We start from the raw sequence: 15096 nt of genomic DNA on the forward strand, positions 1-15096 counted from the left end.
AATCTTGCAGATTTTGGGAGAAAAGAGGAAGGTAACTCACGGCACAATTTAGGACATGTCTAGGGCTTCTAGAACATGTGATTTAGGCAACCAACATTATTTGGAAACTTGCACAATTGGAAACCTTTCAAGAATAGAAACTCCCCATAATGGAAACTGGTTTCCAATTCTTGATTCCTCCTTCTTCCTTCGATTCTAGAACCTGAAAACATACGAAAATGACTTAAAAGACTTAAAGAACTAAGAAACAACAACGTAAATGCACAAGAACAAGCCAACTAAGTCGCCTAAATATGCTCCTATCAATGGTATCCCTGGTTCTCACGTCTAAGTAATGGCATTCCATTCATGAGATCATATACATGTTAATAATTCCAGAAAGTGCCTTCTTTGATTATACATATGTGAGTATTAGTTTGCATATTTACATCAATCTTCTCACATATACCTAGTGTAGGGAGTGTAGTCAGAAAATCTATGTGAAAATAGAGAGTATATCCTGTGAGGAATTGAGGGAATTCTCTAAGGCATGTTACTACATTCAAAATCATGTTTTAATTGATTAAATGCGAGCTAGTGAGTGGTAACTATGATTAAGTATATGCTCGAGGGTAGGGATAACTAAAATCTATGTATGTGGTGTTCTTTAATGTGTCATGTTCATTGGAAATCCCTGAGGTACATGTTGGAAGGTCTAGATTGTGTTTTGTTTGTTTTGTTTATTTCGTTTTGCTCGAGGACTAGCAAAAGCTAAGTGTGGGGGAATTTGATAGGAGCATATTTATGCTACTTAGTTATGTTGTTTCCCTTCATTTAGCGAGTTAATTACTATTTATTTTAGTCTTTTATGCTATTTTCGTATGTTTTTAGGTCCTAATGGCAAAAGGAGCAAGAAAGGGCATTTTGAAGCTAAATGGAGCAGTTTTGGGCATGGATTGGATAGCTTAACCATGGAGCAAAGAGGATGGACGAAATTGAAGTCAAGTACAAATCTGGAGAAAGAAGTCCAAATGCAAAGAAGATAAGGAAATAGCAAGAAATAAGGAACCTTATCCAACCTTATCTTATCCTATCCTAACCAACCTTATCCTTTCCTAACTCTAACATTATCCTATCTTACCCTATCCAAATCAGGTTAGGACTTAAATCTAGCTAATTAGAGGGGATTAGTTACACATTTAAACACCTATTTCAAGTTCTAGAAGCCCTATTTTCGTGCATTAAGTTTATGCCACATGTAACCCTTCTAGAAGTTCTAGAATCTGCCACAAGGACCATTCCTTGTCCTCCTTGGAATCTAATTGAAATTATCCTTGTTCTTTGGTGATTTGGAGTCCTAATTCCTCTCCTTTTCAGCCCAAATTCGTGCCTCCCCTTCACCCTATAAATACTTGATGCCACAACACTCAAAAACCACCACCCTCTACCACAAATTCACACCACACCATCCACCACACCTCAAGAGCCTAAATTCACATAAATCCCCATTGTTGGCAGCAAGGAAGGAAGGACGAGCCACCTGGAGTGTTTCTAGGTGTATTCTATCTTTGTTTTTAATGCTTAAGTTTAATTATCTTTGTTTTGTAAACATGAGGAACTAATTTTGTTTTGGCTAGAGGAGACTTTGAAACCATGATTATATTTGCAATATGAATTGATTAATTCCAGTTGTGATTTCATAAATTGTGAATGCAATTTACTTAACCGTTTGATGGATAACTTATTCTTGTTTGTTGATTAAGGGTGCACACTTAGTTTGCATATAGGAATTTGGGGCTAGAATATAAGGGAGTTTCACATAATCGTTACAAACTTATATTCACAAGTAGTTAAGGTTGTTTTCACAATCATGTTAAGTAAATTCCTAGCATGAGTATCATGATGTCATAGTTACAAGTGCTTTGTCAATACTTATGATTTTCATAGAACGTAATGATCTTTGATTGTATCTCTATTATGATGTCATGTAGGGAACTTTTGAAGAATGCTTTGGGTTGTCGTATGATGTCATCCAATCCAATAACTTAAGGAAAATCTGAGGGTTAATTAGTGATGTCACGGTTAATCTGGGGTGTTGAGGTTCATGGTTTATCGAAAAGCAACTGAAAATCAATTTGTGTTCAAATGTGTCATGTGTGGAAAAGAATCCTCTAGCTAGCTAATCACCCATCCATATCCCTAAATTCGTCCAAAGTTTATTTAAGTCTTTTAGTTACTTGTTTTTATCTTAAATTCGTCAAAAACCCAATCCCCTTTATTTGGTTGTGTCAAATCTGTCCTAATTAGTGTTTTTAAGTGTTTTAAGTCAAAACTAATTCAATTTTCGTCCAAAGTAAGTCCTAGAGTCTAGTTTGAGTCTTTTTTATTGTTTTGTGTTGTTTTGAGTCTTTTAAGTTTGTTTTGAGTGATATAAGTTTAGTTAAGAGTCTTTTGAGCTTATTTAAGTGTTTTTAAGTTTAGTTTTATGTTTTTGAGTCAGTTTAGAGTAGATTAGCAATCCCTCCTAATTCCCTGCCTAGAACGATCCCTACTTATATCTATACTACAATTGTCAACAAGAGGGTTTAATTTGTGTGCTATTATATATCACATCAGTCACTACACAACTTCATCTTGAATACGTGTTATGTGATGCGAGAATTTATACGCACACAAATTAAACCCTCTTTTTGACAATTGTAGTATAGATATATAAGTAGGGATCGTTCTGGACCGGGGATTAGGAGGGATTGTTAATCACTTGGATTTGACTCAAAAACGTAAAATAAAATTTAAAACACTAAACTAGACTCAAAGAATGCAAAACTAAACTTTAAAACACTAAAACAAACCAAAAGACTCAAACATCACCCAAAACATTCAAAACTGCCTTAAAAACACTTTCTGGGCTGTTTTGAACACTTTGGTGAATTTGGACGAATTTGTGTTGTAACTTGACTCAAGACTCTTAAAAACACAAACTAAATTGATTTCTAACTAATTTGACATTAAAGTAAAGGGGGATTTAGGTTTTGACGAAATTAAACTAAATGAACAAATTGTAATTAAAGCAGAATGTAAATATGAATATGATGAAAGTATGGATGAATGCTAGCTAAGGGGTTCATCTCCACATATGTTATACTTGCATAATAAAACGATTTCCAATTGCATTTCAACAAATCATTAATTCTCAATGCTCCAAGTTAATTAGATCCGCTTAAATTAACTTTCAAATCTTCCTAACGTTATTGAATTGGATGATTGCATACGACAACCCAAAACATTCCCCACAAGTCCCCTACATGATTGCATAATAGAGATACAAGCAAGAATCATTACGCTCTATGAAAATTATAAGTTTTGACGAGGCATTCGTTACTATGGAATACGCATGAAACTTATGCCAAGAATTCGTTTAACGCGATTGTTTATAAGCAACCTCCACTACTTGTGAATATAAGTTCGTAACTATTAGGTGAAACTCACTTATATTCTAGCGTCATATTCATGCATGAAAATTAAGTGTGCACTCTCAATAAGCATACATAAATAAGTTATCAATCAAACAGTTAAACGAATTGAATCCACAATTTATGAAACGCAATTAGAAGTAATCAAATCAAAATGCAAGCATAAACATATATTTCGAATTTTTTCATAACTTTGAAATCAAAGAAACACCTAAACATTCCAACAACTCAAACTTGAATTGTATGAACGTTTAGGCACTCTTCTCTTCCATTCCTCACACGTACAAAACAAAGAGTATTGAAATTAAACTTTGAAATCAAAGAAACACCTAAACATTCCAACAACTCAAACTTGAATTGTATGAACGTTTAGGCCCTCTTATCTTCCTCTTCGTTGTAGCACAAGGTCTAAGGATAGTTTGATGGTGTGAATGGTTTGGGGAGAGGTGAAAATGGAAGGATGGTGTTTGGATTGTAAGGGAGAGCACGGCAAGGTGTTGTGGTTTGATGTCTACATTCTGAAAATGGAAGAGTGTATGAGAATGTGGCTGCAATGGATGCTTATTTATAGGTGAAGAAGAGGGAATATGACAGCTAGGAACTTGGTGGAAAGCTGAAAATGCATGTGCAATGTTTTGGGAGAAAATGGGAGTGCATGTGGCTGCAATGGATTAAAGGGTGAATGCATGTGCAATGACAGCTAGGTTATGATGATGAATGCATGTGGATTAGGTTGGAAATGCATGTGGAGTGGCTGATTAGAATCTAGGGTGCATGTGGGTTGGAAATGCATGTGGAATGGCTGGAACGAAGGGTGAATGTGCATGTGCTTTGACAGCTAGGTTGAATTAATTAAAGGGAGTGCATGTGGCTGCAATGGATTAGGAATCCTTCAATTTCGTCCATTCCTTTTGCTCCAAACATAAGCTATCCATTCCAAGTCCAATTTTGCTCCAAAATGCTCCAAAATGCATCTTTTTGCTTCCTTAGCCATATGAACCTAAAAACACACGAAAATGGCTTAAACTACTAAAACAACTATGAATTAACAATATAAATGCACGAAAACAAGCTAAGTAAGTCGCCTAAATATGCTCCTATCATTATGCAATTCAATAACATGCTTTGAATGAAATGGGCATGAGTTCTAGCATTTGGAACTAAGTGATGAAACGCCTTCTAAGTAGTAACCAAGCAAAGAATAATGAGATCATGCAACGACTTTAGAAAACAATAATGCACAGATTTTAACTCTCCAAATAACGTTTAGGCTCAAGTCTCACAAGGATGTAGCGTTAGTTTGAGTTCATTCCTTCAAGCATGTTACAAAAACTAATTTTCCTTTGTGATTACATGTGAATAACTACAAACAAGCATAAACCAAAGAGTATATCAAACGTCCATCCATGTTTGTAACTTTCTTTCACCATCATGCAATTAAAAACCAAATCCTCATCATTGCGTTGGAAGGTACCCTACGACACAAACAAACACACAAAAACAACTCTTTTTGGGTTTTTCAAAACAATTTTTCAAATTTTTATGGGTTTTTCGGATTTTTAAGTCAACACACACTAAAACACTCTAAAATAGCTTAAAAACAGCGAGGAACAACATTGGAAGTTATGGGTGATCAAATCCCATGAATTTGCATCAACAACATTAGTTACCCCCCCACACTTAAATCAAAAATTGTCCTCAATGTTTTAAGCCTAAAATCACACCAATCAAAAGTAAACACAAAAACAGCAACTAAACACACTAAACATGGCAGAATGTAAATAACAAAGAGAAGAGGTTAGGGACGCAAATCTGGTTATGGAGTGTAAATGTCATCCTCTCCTTGGTGATTGCATGGGTTGCCTCCCACGAAGCGCTTGCTTTAACGTCGTGCAGCTGGACGATGGTATGCTCATTCCCCCTTGGAGCCCACGGCATGCAATGGGATCTCCTCCATAACATGCTCAACAAAGTTCTCGTAGTAGGGTTTCAATCTATGGCTATTCACCTTGAATTCTTGTCCAGTTTTCAAACTTTGTATTTGGACTGCACCATGCACAAAAACATTAGTGATAACAAATGGACCAACCCACTTAGAACGTAACTTACCGAGGAGTAACCGAAGACGGGAATTGAATTACAACACTTTCTGCCCGATTGAGAAGGTTTTGCCTCTAATCATCTTGTCATGGACGGCCTTGGTCTTCTCCTTGTAAATCCGGGCATTCTCATACTCCTCATGCCTAATCTCTTCAAGCTCGCTCAATTGTAGCTTCCTATGGTTTCCAGCCGTGTCCACATCCATATTAAAGGTCTTGACCGCCTAATGTGCCTTGTGTTCAAGCTCCATGGGTAGATGGCACGGCTTGCCATAGACTAGCCGAAATGGGGACATACCAATGGGCGTTTTGTAAGCCGTTCGATAGGCCCACAGTGCATCCTCCAAACGTAAGCTCCAATCTTTTCTATTCGGCCCAACGATCTTTTCCAGGATTTGCTTTATTTCTCGATTTGAAACCTCGGCTTGGCCACTTGTTTGGGGGTGATAAGGTGTGGAAGCCTTATGCATCACGTTGTACTTCTTGAGCAACGCCGCAATGGTGCGGTTGCAAAAATGAGTCCCACCATCGCTTATGAGCACTCGAGGCATCCCAAATCTAGAGAAAATGTTAGATTTTACAAAATCTGCAACAACTCTAGAATCGTTAGTTCGGGTGGCTTTAGCTTCCACCCACTTTGACACATAATCAACGGCAAGTAATATGTAAGTAAAACCAAAAGACATAGGGAAAGGACCCATAAAATCAATACCTGATAGGAGTATATTCATGCGACTTAATTAGCTTGTTCTCGTGCATTTATGTTGTGTTTCCTTAGCTATTTTAGTGTTTAAAGTCACTTTTGTGCATTTTCAGATTATAAGGCCAAAGTGTGCAAGAAGATGCAAATTGGAGCTTTTTGGAGCAAAAGAGGAATGAATGAGTTGAAGACTTGAAGAAACGATGAATTCCTACTCAAACGATGCATTCCTACCAAAACGAGGATTCCTACTCAAACAAGGATTCCTACTTGAAGTAGGAAAGTTAACCCTAAGTTTCCCGTTTTGGTAACCTTTCCTAATCTTAAACGTCCGTATTTTCTAGCCACTTTATAGGCCTTGTATGCACTTTAGGACACAAAACAAAGGCCCTAGCCCAAATTCCAGCCCTTGCCGTGCCTTTCCCCTTCTTTCCTTCCCTTGCCGTGCAAGGGGGGCACTTTGGTCCCATTTTATGCACAAAAACCCTAACCCTAAACCCTAGCCGCACCTATTAAGTCATCCCCTTTAATTTCTGATTTAAATCCCTAATTCTAGCAGCCTTTGAATTAACTTTAATTTAATTTTAATAAGCTAGGGTTTATTTTCTGAAACCCTACACACTTTTACAACCTAGCCGCACCCTTCCATTCTCTCCTTTGAATCCGTAGCCTTTCATTCATCCAAAATCCATCTCAGCCGCAAGTCCCCATCTATTTTCACCATAACCCTAGTTCCCATATCAGCCGCACCCTATTATTGATGCGAAATATATTAAGCACACAAATTAAACCCTCTTCTGACAATTGTAGCAAAGTATGTAAGTAGGGATCGTTCAAATCCGGGGATTAGGAGGGATTGCTAAACTCTTGAAAACTGACCTAAGAACTCCAAAACAAAGTTAAAAACACTAAAACAAAACAAAAACTCAAAACAGCAACTAGAAGACTCAAAACTGCCTAAAAACCACTTTCTGGGCAGTTTTGAGCACCTACACTAATTTGGACGAAATTGGTTGAAAACTTGACTCAAAACACTTAAAAACATGAACCAAAACAATTTCTAACTAAATTGAGACTTCAAAGTAAAGGGGGATTTGATTTGGACGAAATTAAAGTTGAGAAAACAGATTGCAAAGTAAAACTGATTTTGAAACGTTTTTGGGGTTTTTAATGGATGATGAACTAGTTAGGGGTTCTTGAACTAGTTAGGGGTTCTTTCTCCACACATGACAAGTATGCAAATGACTCGATTTCCAGTTATTCCTTCATAGAATTATGAATGACAATGCCCCAAATTAACCGTGACATCACTAGTTAATTCTCAAGTTTTCCTTGTGTTATTGAATTGGATGACATCATACGACAACCCAAAGCATTCTTCAAAAGTTCCTTACATGACATCATAATAAAGATACAATCAAAGATCATTACGTTCAATGAAAACTATAAGCATTGACAAAGCACTTGTGACGATGACAACTGATAGGAGCATATTTAGGCGACTTAACTAGCTTATTCTTGTGCATTTGTGCTATTATTTCTTAGTTAAGGTCGTATTACAACTCAATTTCGTGTGTTTGTAGGTCCTATGGGTTAAAGTATCAAGAAAGTGCATTTTGGTGCATTTTGGAGCTATTTTGGACACTAGGTGGTGAGCTTGCATGTGGGCTAACATGGATGGACGAATTTGGACTTCAAGAAGGTGGAAATGTGATAAGAAGAGGAAGGAACTAAGCTAAGGACAAAGTGGATAAGGAAAGTGCAAGAAAAGAGGAAACATTATCCAAAACCTTATCCAACCTTATCCAACATTATCCAAAACCTTATCTAACATTATCCAATTATCCAAAACATTATCCAAACCTTATCTCATCTTATCCTATCCAAACCTTATCATGTCTTACTCCTAATTACATGGGGACCTAAATGGATCATTCTAGAACCTATTTCTAGAAGCATCCTAGTCTAGAAGGCCCAAATCTGCCACAAAACCTATTCTTTCTAGAAACCCTAGAAAAGTGGCGCCCAAACCTTTCTAGAAGGCTTTACCTTGCCTTGCAAGGCAAGCTACCCTCTCCCCTAAATCAGCCGCACCTTCCTAGGCCCAATCCCTTTGGGATTCTGAATTCCAAGGCCTAATCCTTGTGGATTTGGGTATACAAATCAGTTTATAGAACTATGTGGGCCAAAACCTTCTCCTAAGTGGATTTGAATCACCATGGCCGAATTCTAGGGCCCTAATCCACCAAATCAGCTAAGTAAACCCTAATCTAATAAACCCTAGGACTATATAAACATATTTTCAGCCACAAATTCGTACCACCCCCTTATGCTATTCAGAAACCCTTGTGCCGCACCTCCATTCTCCATTCTAAGCCTCCATAGACCTCCCTACACATCCATACATCTCTGCCGCACCCTTCCCCACCATAATCAACCATCCTCCATCCCTCCAAACTAGAAAACACCATCCAAAACCACCAATTCCATCACCCTAACTTTGTGCCGCAGCAAGGAGGAGGAAGAGGAGCCAATCTGTGCATCGAATCCATCTTGGAATTGCTGAGCATTTAGGTGTATTCTTTCTTATGATTTCCATGTTTAAATTCAATACTTTTTGTTGTGCAAGCATGAGGAACTAATCCCCCCTTTGGCTAGGGGGGAATTTCGAAACCATGGTTATATTTGCATGATGATTTGATTACTTTCAGTTGTGATTTCATGAATGATGAATTCAATTTACTTATCTATTTTAATTAAAACTTGCTTATGTATATGAATTGAGAGTGCACGCTTGAATTGCATGCATAAACATGATGCTAGGATATGAGGGAACTTCACCTAATCGTTGGGAACTCACATCCATGAGTAGTTAAGATTGTTGGTCGCAATTATGTTAAGTAAATTCTTGGTATAAGTATCATGCGCTTTCATAGTTACGAATGCCTCGTCAACACCTATGATTTCCATAGAACCTAATGATCTTTGATTGTCTTTCTATCATGCGCTTTCATATAGAAAACTTTTAAGGAATAATTTGATTGCAATGCGCTAATTCCATTCAATTCAATGACCTAAGGGAAATCTGAGAGTTAATTTAAGCGTACCTAATTAACTTGGGGTGTTGAGGTTCATAAATTCATCGAATAAGCAACTGGAGATTATTTTGTATGCAAGTATGCCATGTGTGGAGAAAAACCTCCTAGCCATCTCACCATCCACTTAATTTCACCAATTTCGTCAGAATCTGCCTATTTTACATATTTGTTTTGTTTGTTTGATTTTCGTCAAAAACCAAATCCCCAAGTGTCTTAGAGTGTCTAATTAGTTAGAATATGTTTTAGATTGTGTTTTTGAGTGTTTTGATTCAAGTTGTTACCCAAATTCGTCCAAATTAGTGAAAGTGCTCAAAACTGCCCAGAAAGTGTTTTTAAGGCAGTTTTGAGTGTTTTGGGGCTGTTTTGAGTCTTTGGGTTTGTTTTAGTGTTTTTATTGTTTTGCTTTGCATTCTTTGAGTCTAGTTTAGTGTTTTAACCTTTGTTTTACGTTTTTGAGTCAGTTTCCAAGTGATTTAGCAATCCCTCCTAATCCCCGGTTTAGAACGATCCCTACTTATTTATATGCTACAATTGTCAAAAGAGGGTTAATTTGTGTGTTAAGTTAATTTTCGCATCAAATTTTGGCGCCGTTGCCGGGGATTAGCAAAGTTTGCTAATCTCTTGGATTGTTATTTTCGTTTTTCTTATTAGATCAGATTCTTATGTTATTTTGTTTCTTGTTTTAGGTACTTGTTTATGACTCGGAGTTCTAATCCGGTTCACGAACATATTTTAGACTTTGACGACGATTTTGAGCGTGAGTTGAGACGTAAGAGGAAGAACCCGGAACCTAGTGAATCAAGTGCAAGTTCCGAGTCCGTTTCTGAATTTGAAGAGGAAGTGGAAGACATGGCAGCGGACAACCGAACAATCAAGGAGCTTTCCGCTTCGGGATTGGCCAATGCCGCACCCTTGTGCATCCAATACCCAAGGGCGGCTCAAGACAAGACTGCTGAGTTCGAATTGAAGTCAAGCCTGTTACATCACATTCCGAAGTACCATGGGCTGTCCATGGAAGATCCGAACAAGCACTTGAAGGAGTTTGAAGTTGTTTGCTCAAGCATGACTCCGGTGAACGTGGATGAGAGCATCTTGAAGATGAAGGCCTTTCCCTTTTCTCTCCAAGAGAAAGCGAAAGATTGGTTGTACGAGTTGGCTCCCGGAACGGTCACATCATGGGAGAGCATGAAACGAGCTTACTTGGAGAAGTTTTTCCCAACTTCTCGAGTCATCCTCCTACGAAAAAGGATAAGTGGAATTCAACAAGATGAAGGTGAATCCTTTCCTACTTATTATGAACGTTTTAAATCTCTTGTTGCTTCATGTCCACAGCATCAAATGAAGGAGGAACTACTTCTACAATACTTTTACGAGGGACTTCTACCTATTGAACGTCAAATGCTAGATGCCTCAGCGGGAGGAGCATTGGTGGACAAGACCCCCACGGCTGCAAAGTCCTTGATTGCTAATCGAGCATTGAACGCTCAACAATACGAAGGCGTTGGACAGAGGAGTACCCCACGGCAACACCAAGTCAATGAGGTAAGTGCCATAACCGAACTTCAAAATCAAATGGCTAACCTTACTACGTTGCTTTCTCAGGTGGTGGAAGGTCCAAAAGTCAAAACCGTAGCTTCTTGTGGCGTATGCTCCATGCAAGAACACCCTACAGACAAGTGCCCACAATTAATCGAGAATGGAGGGTGGGAGACACTCAATGCCGTGGGATATGGCAACCAATACCAATCACGTGGTGATCCGTTCTCTAATACTTACAATCCCGGTTGGCGTGATCATCCGAATTTCAAATGGCGAGACCCCCAACAAGGTCAACAACAAAGCGGATTTAGGCAACAACCCCCGGGTTTCTATCAAAAGCCGTTGGCACCACCACAAGCCCAAGCACAACCTGCCCAAAGCAATGTAGGTAATTCAAGTGAAAATGATAAGATTTTTCAATTACTTACTACTTTGACGCAGGAAGTCCAAACTCAAAACAAAGAGAGGCAAATCCAAGACAAGAGGGTGGACAACTTGGAGAAGCAAGTGGGACAGATTGCCGAATTCATGGGGCAATTTCGTGAGCAAGGAAGGTTGCCTAGCTCAACAGTGGTCAACCCGAAAGGAGGATTCGAATCTGCGAAAGCAATCATGTTGCGAAGTGGAAAACAAGTTGGAACGGCTTCACAACCCTCTAATTCAGCCCCAATGGAGGACGAAAAGTTGCAATTTGAAGAGGGGGAGCATGAGCAAGCCACGGCAAGGATGGGAGACACCATGCCGCAGCCACCCAAAGTACACCACTCGGCTTCTGAGGGTAAGGATGTTCCAAATTCGGTTATTTCTAATGTTATTCCTCCAAATGTACCTTTTCCTCGTAGATTCATGCAAACAAAGAAGGAGGAGGCTGAAAAGGACATTTTAGAGACGTTTAGAAAAGTACAAGTCAATATACCACTTTTGGATGCAATTAAACAAGTTCCGAGGTATGCTAAGTTTTTAAAAGAACTTTGTACTACTAGGAAGAGAATTTCAAACAAAGAGGTTGTAAAGGTAAGTGAGAATGTCTCAGCCATCTTGCAACGTAAATTGCCCCCTAAATGCAAAGATCCGGGTAGTTTTACGATTCCTTGTGTTATTGGCAATAATCGGTTTGAACATGCTATGCTAGACTTAGGTGCATCTATTAATGTTATGCCGTACTCCATTTATGCATCTATGAACCTAGGTGAGTTAAAAAATGATGGTGTGATTATTCAATTGGCCGATAGATCTAATGCCTATCCAAAGGGTGTTTTGGAAGATGTTTTAGTGCAGGTTAATCATCTAATCTTTCCGGCGGATTTCTACGTGTTGGAAATGGAAGAATCAAACCATGCCCCGTCATTGCCAATTCTTCTTGGCCGCCCATTTATGAAAACAGCCCGCACGAAGATTGATGTGTTTAATGGGACTTTGACAATGGAATTTGATGGGGAAGTTATTAATTTCAATCTTTCTGAATCTATTAAGTACCCTCTTGATGATCATTCATGTTTTGCTATTGATGTAATTGATTCGTTGGCGCAGGACCATTTTGAACAATTGAACGAAGATGCACTTGAATTGGTGATAGGAGCATATTTATGCTACTTAGTTGTGTTGTTTCCTTACACTTAGTGAGTTAATTACTATGTATTTCAGTCTTTTAAAGTATTTTCGTGTGTTTTTAGGTCATAATGGCAAAAGGAGCAAGAAAGTGCATTTTGAGGCTATTTGGAGCATTTTTGGGCATGGATTGGATAGCTTAACAATGGAGCAAAGAGGATGGACGAAATTGAAGACTAGAAGAGCTAGGAAAGGCTACAAATCTGGTGGAAGAAGTTCTACTCCAATGAAGATAAGGAAGAAGCAAGAAACAAGGAACCTTATCCAACCTTATCCCACCTTATCCAAACCTTATCTTATCCTATCCTAGAAACCTTATCCTATCCTATCTCTAACATTATCCTTTTCTCTCCTATCCAAATCAGATTGGGACCTAAACCTAGCTACTTAGGGAGAATCAATTACACATTTAAGCACATAATTCAGTTTCTAGAAGCCTTATCCACTAAATTGCCGCAAGAACTCCATTCCTTGTAGGTTTAGGAATTACAATCCTTTTCCTACACAAATATCATGTATCCTTGGCCCTTTAGGTTTAGGAATCTGCCCTAAACCTTCCCTTCTAGAAGCCTTATCTCAGCCCTATACATGTGCCGCACCAAAAACCTTCTAGAATCCCTAAATCCTAGCCGAATTCCCTATTTCCAATCCCCTTTGGTTTCTGCCTTAAGATACCCCTTTTTCAATAGGATTAGGCAATCCTTTTCCTACACTAAGTGTGCCAAACTATAGCCTATATAAACAGCCTTGCCGTGCCATTTAATGATCACCACCCCTTCACACAACATTCATACATTCATTCAGAAATCCACCCTTTGCCGTGACCTTACAACCACTTTACACCATTCCCCTACTTCCACACCTCCATCCCAACATCCACACACCACCATCAACCCTTGCCGCACCACCCCACCTACCTAAAACCATCCAAAATCCATAAAATCGTCCACAAACTCACCATAGACCCTTGTGCCGTGACCTAGCAAGGAGGAGGAGAAGGAAGACCAAGCCTTGGGCGTTTGTACATTCAAGTTGGAGTGTTGGACGTGTCTAGGTGTAATCTATCTTTTATTTTCAATGTTTAAATCTATATTGCTTTGTTTTGTCATGAACATGAGAGGCTAAACTCGTTTTGGCCTAGGGATGCTTTGAAACCATGATTACAATTATAATATGATTTGATTAATTCCAGTTGTGATTTCATAAATTGTGAATGCAATTTACTTAACCGTTTGATGGATAACTTATTCTTGTATGTTTATTAGGGAGGCCTACTTAATTTGCATGCTTGAATTTGGGGCTAGAATATAAGGGTGTTTCACATAATCGTCACAAACTTATATTCACAAGTAGTTAAGGTTGTTTTCACAATCATGTTAAGTAAATTCCTAGCATGCGTATCATGATGTCATAGTTACAAGTGCTTTGTCAATACTTATGGTTTCCATTGAACGTAATGATCTTTAACCGTATCTCTATTATGATGTCATGTAGGGGACTTTTTGAAGAATGCTTTGGGTTGTCGTATGATGTCATCCAATCCACTAACTTAAGGGAAATCTGAGGGTTAATTAGTGATGTCACGGTTAATCTGGGGTGTTGAGGTTCATGGTTTATTGGAAAAGCAACTGGAAATCAATTTATGTTAGAAAGTATCATGTGTGGAGAAGTATCCCTTGGCTATCCCATCATCCATTAGTTTTTCTTATTTTCGTCCAAAATCTGTTTTAAAGTTTTAAGTCACTTGTTTTCTTTTAAATTCATCCAAAATCAAAACCCCCTTTCTTATTTGTTCCAAATCTGTCCAAAAGAGTCTTTTTGAGTCTTTAGAGTCAAAACCAAGTGTATTTTCGTCCAAATTAAGTCATAGAGTCTAAATTGAGTCTTTTTGGTTGTTTTTGGTTGTTTTGAGTCTTTAAAGTTTGTTTTGAGTCATATAAGTTAGTAAGAGTCTTGTGAGTCTATTTAAAGTGTTTTAAAACATATTTTCACATCTTTGAGTCAATTTTCATTAGATTAGCAATCCCTCCTAATCCCCGGCCTAGAACGATCCCTACTTATATCTATACTACAATTGTCGAAAAGAGGGTTTAATTTGTGTGCTTATATATTTCGCACCAAATTTTTGGCGCCGTTGCCGGGGATTAGCAATTTTGCTAATCCCCCGTTGTTTCTTTTTGTTTCTTTGTATTTTCTTTTTGTTTTAGCTACTGACCTAATTTCTTTTCTTGTTTATAGGTACTAGTTTATGACTCGTAGTTCTCAACCCGTTAGTGCAAACATCTTGGATTTCGACGACGATTTTGAGCGCACTTTGAGGAAGAAGAAGAAGAACGCAGAATCTAGTACGGCTCCCAACCTTGAGGAGGAGGAAGAGCCAACGCCAAGGGAGGAAGAAGAACCCACGACACAAGAGGAAGAAACCATGGCAGTGGACAACCGTACAATCAATGAGCTTTCGGCTTCGGGAATGGCCAATGCCGCACCCTTGTGCATCCAATACCCAAGGGCGGCTCAAGACAAGACCGACGAGTTTGAATTGAAGTCAAGCTTGTTGCACCACATTCCAAAATTCCATGGGTTATCCATGGAAGATCCCA

This window comes from Pyrus communis, chromosome 17, assembly GCF_041283825.1.
Source record: "Pyrus communis isolate YQ-2024b chromosome 17, ASM4128382v1, whole genome shotgun sequence".
Classification (NCBI taxonomy): domain Eukaryota; kingdom Viridiplantae; phylum Streptophyta; class Magnoliopsida; order Rosales; family Rosaceae; genus Pyrus; species Pyrus communis.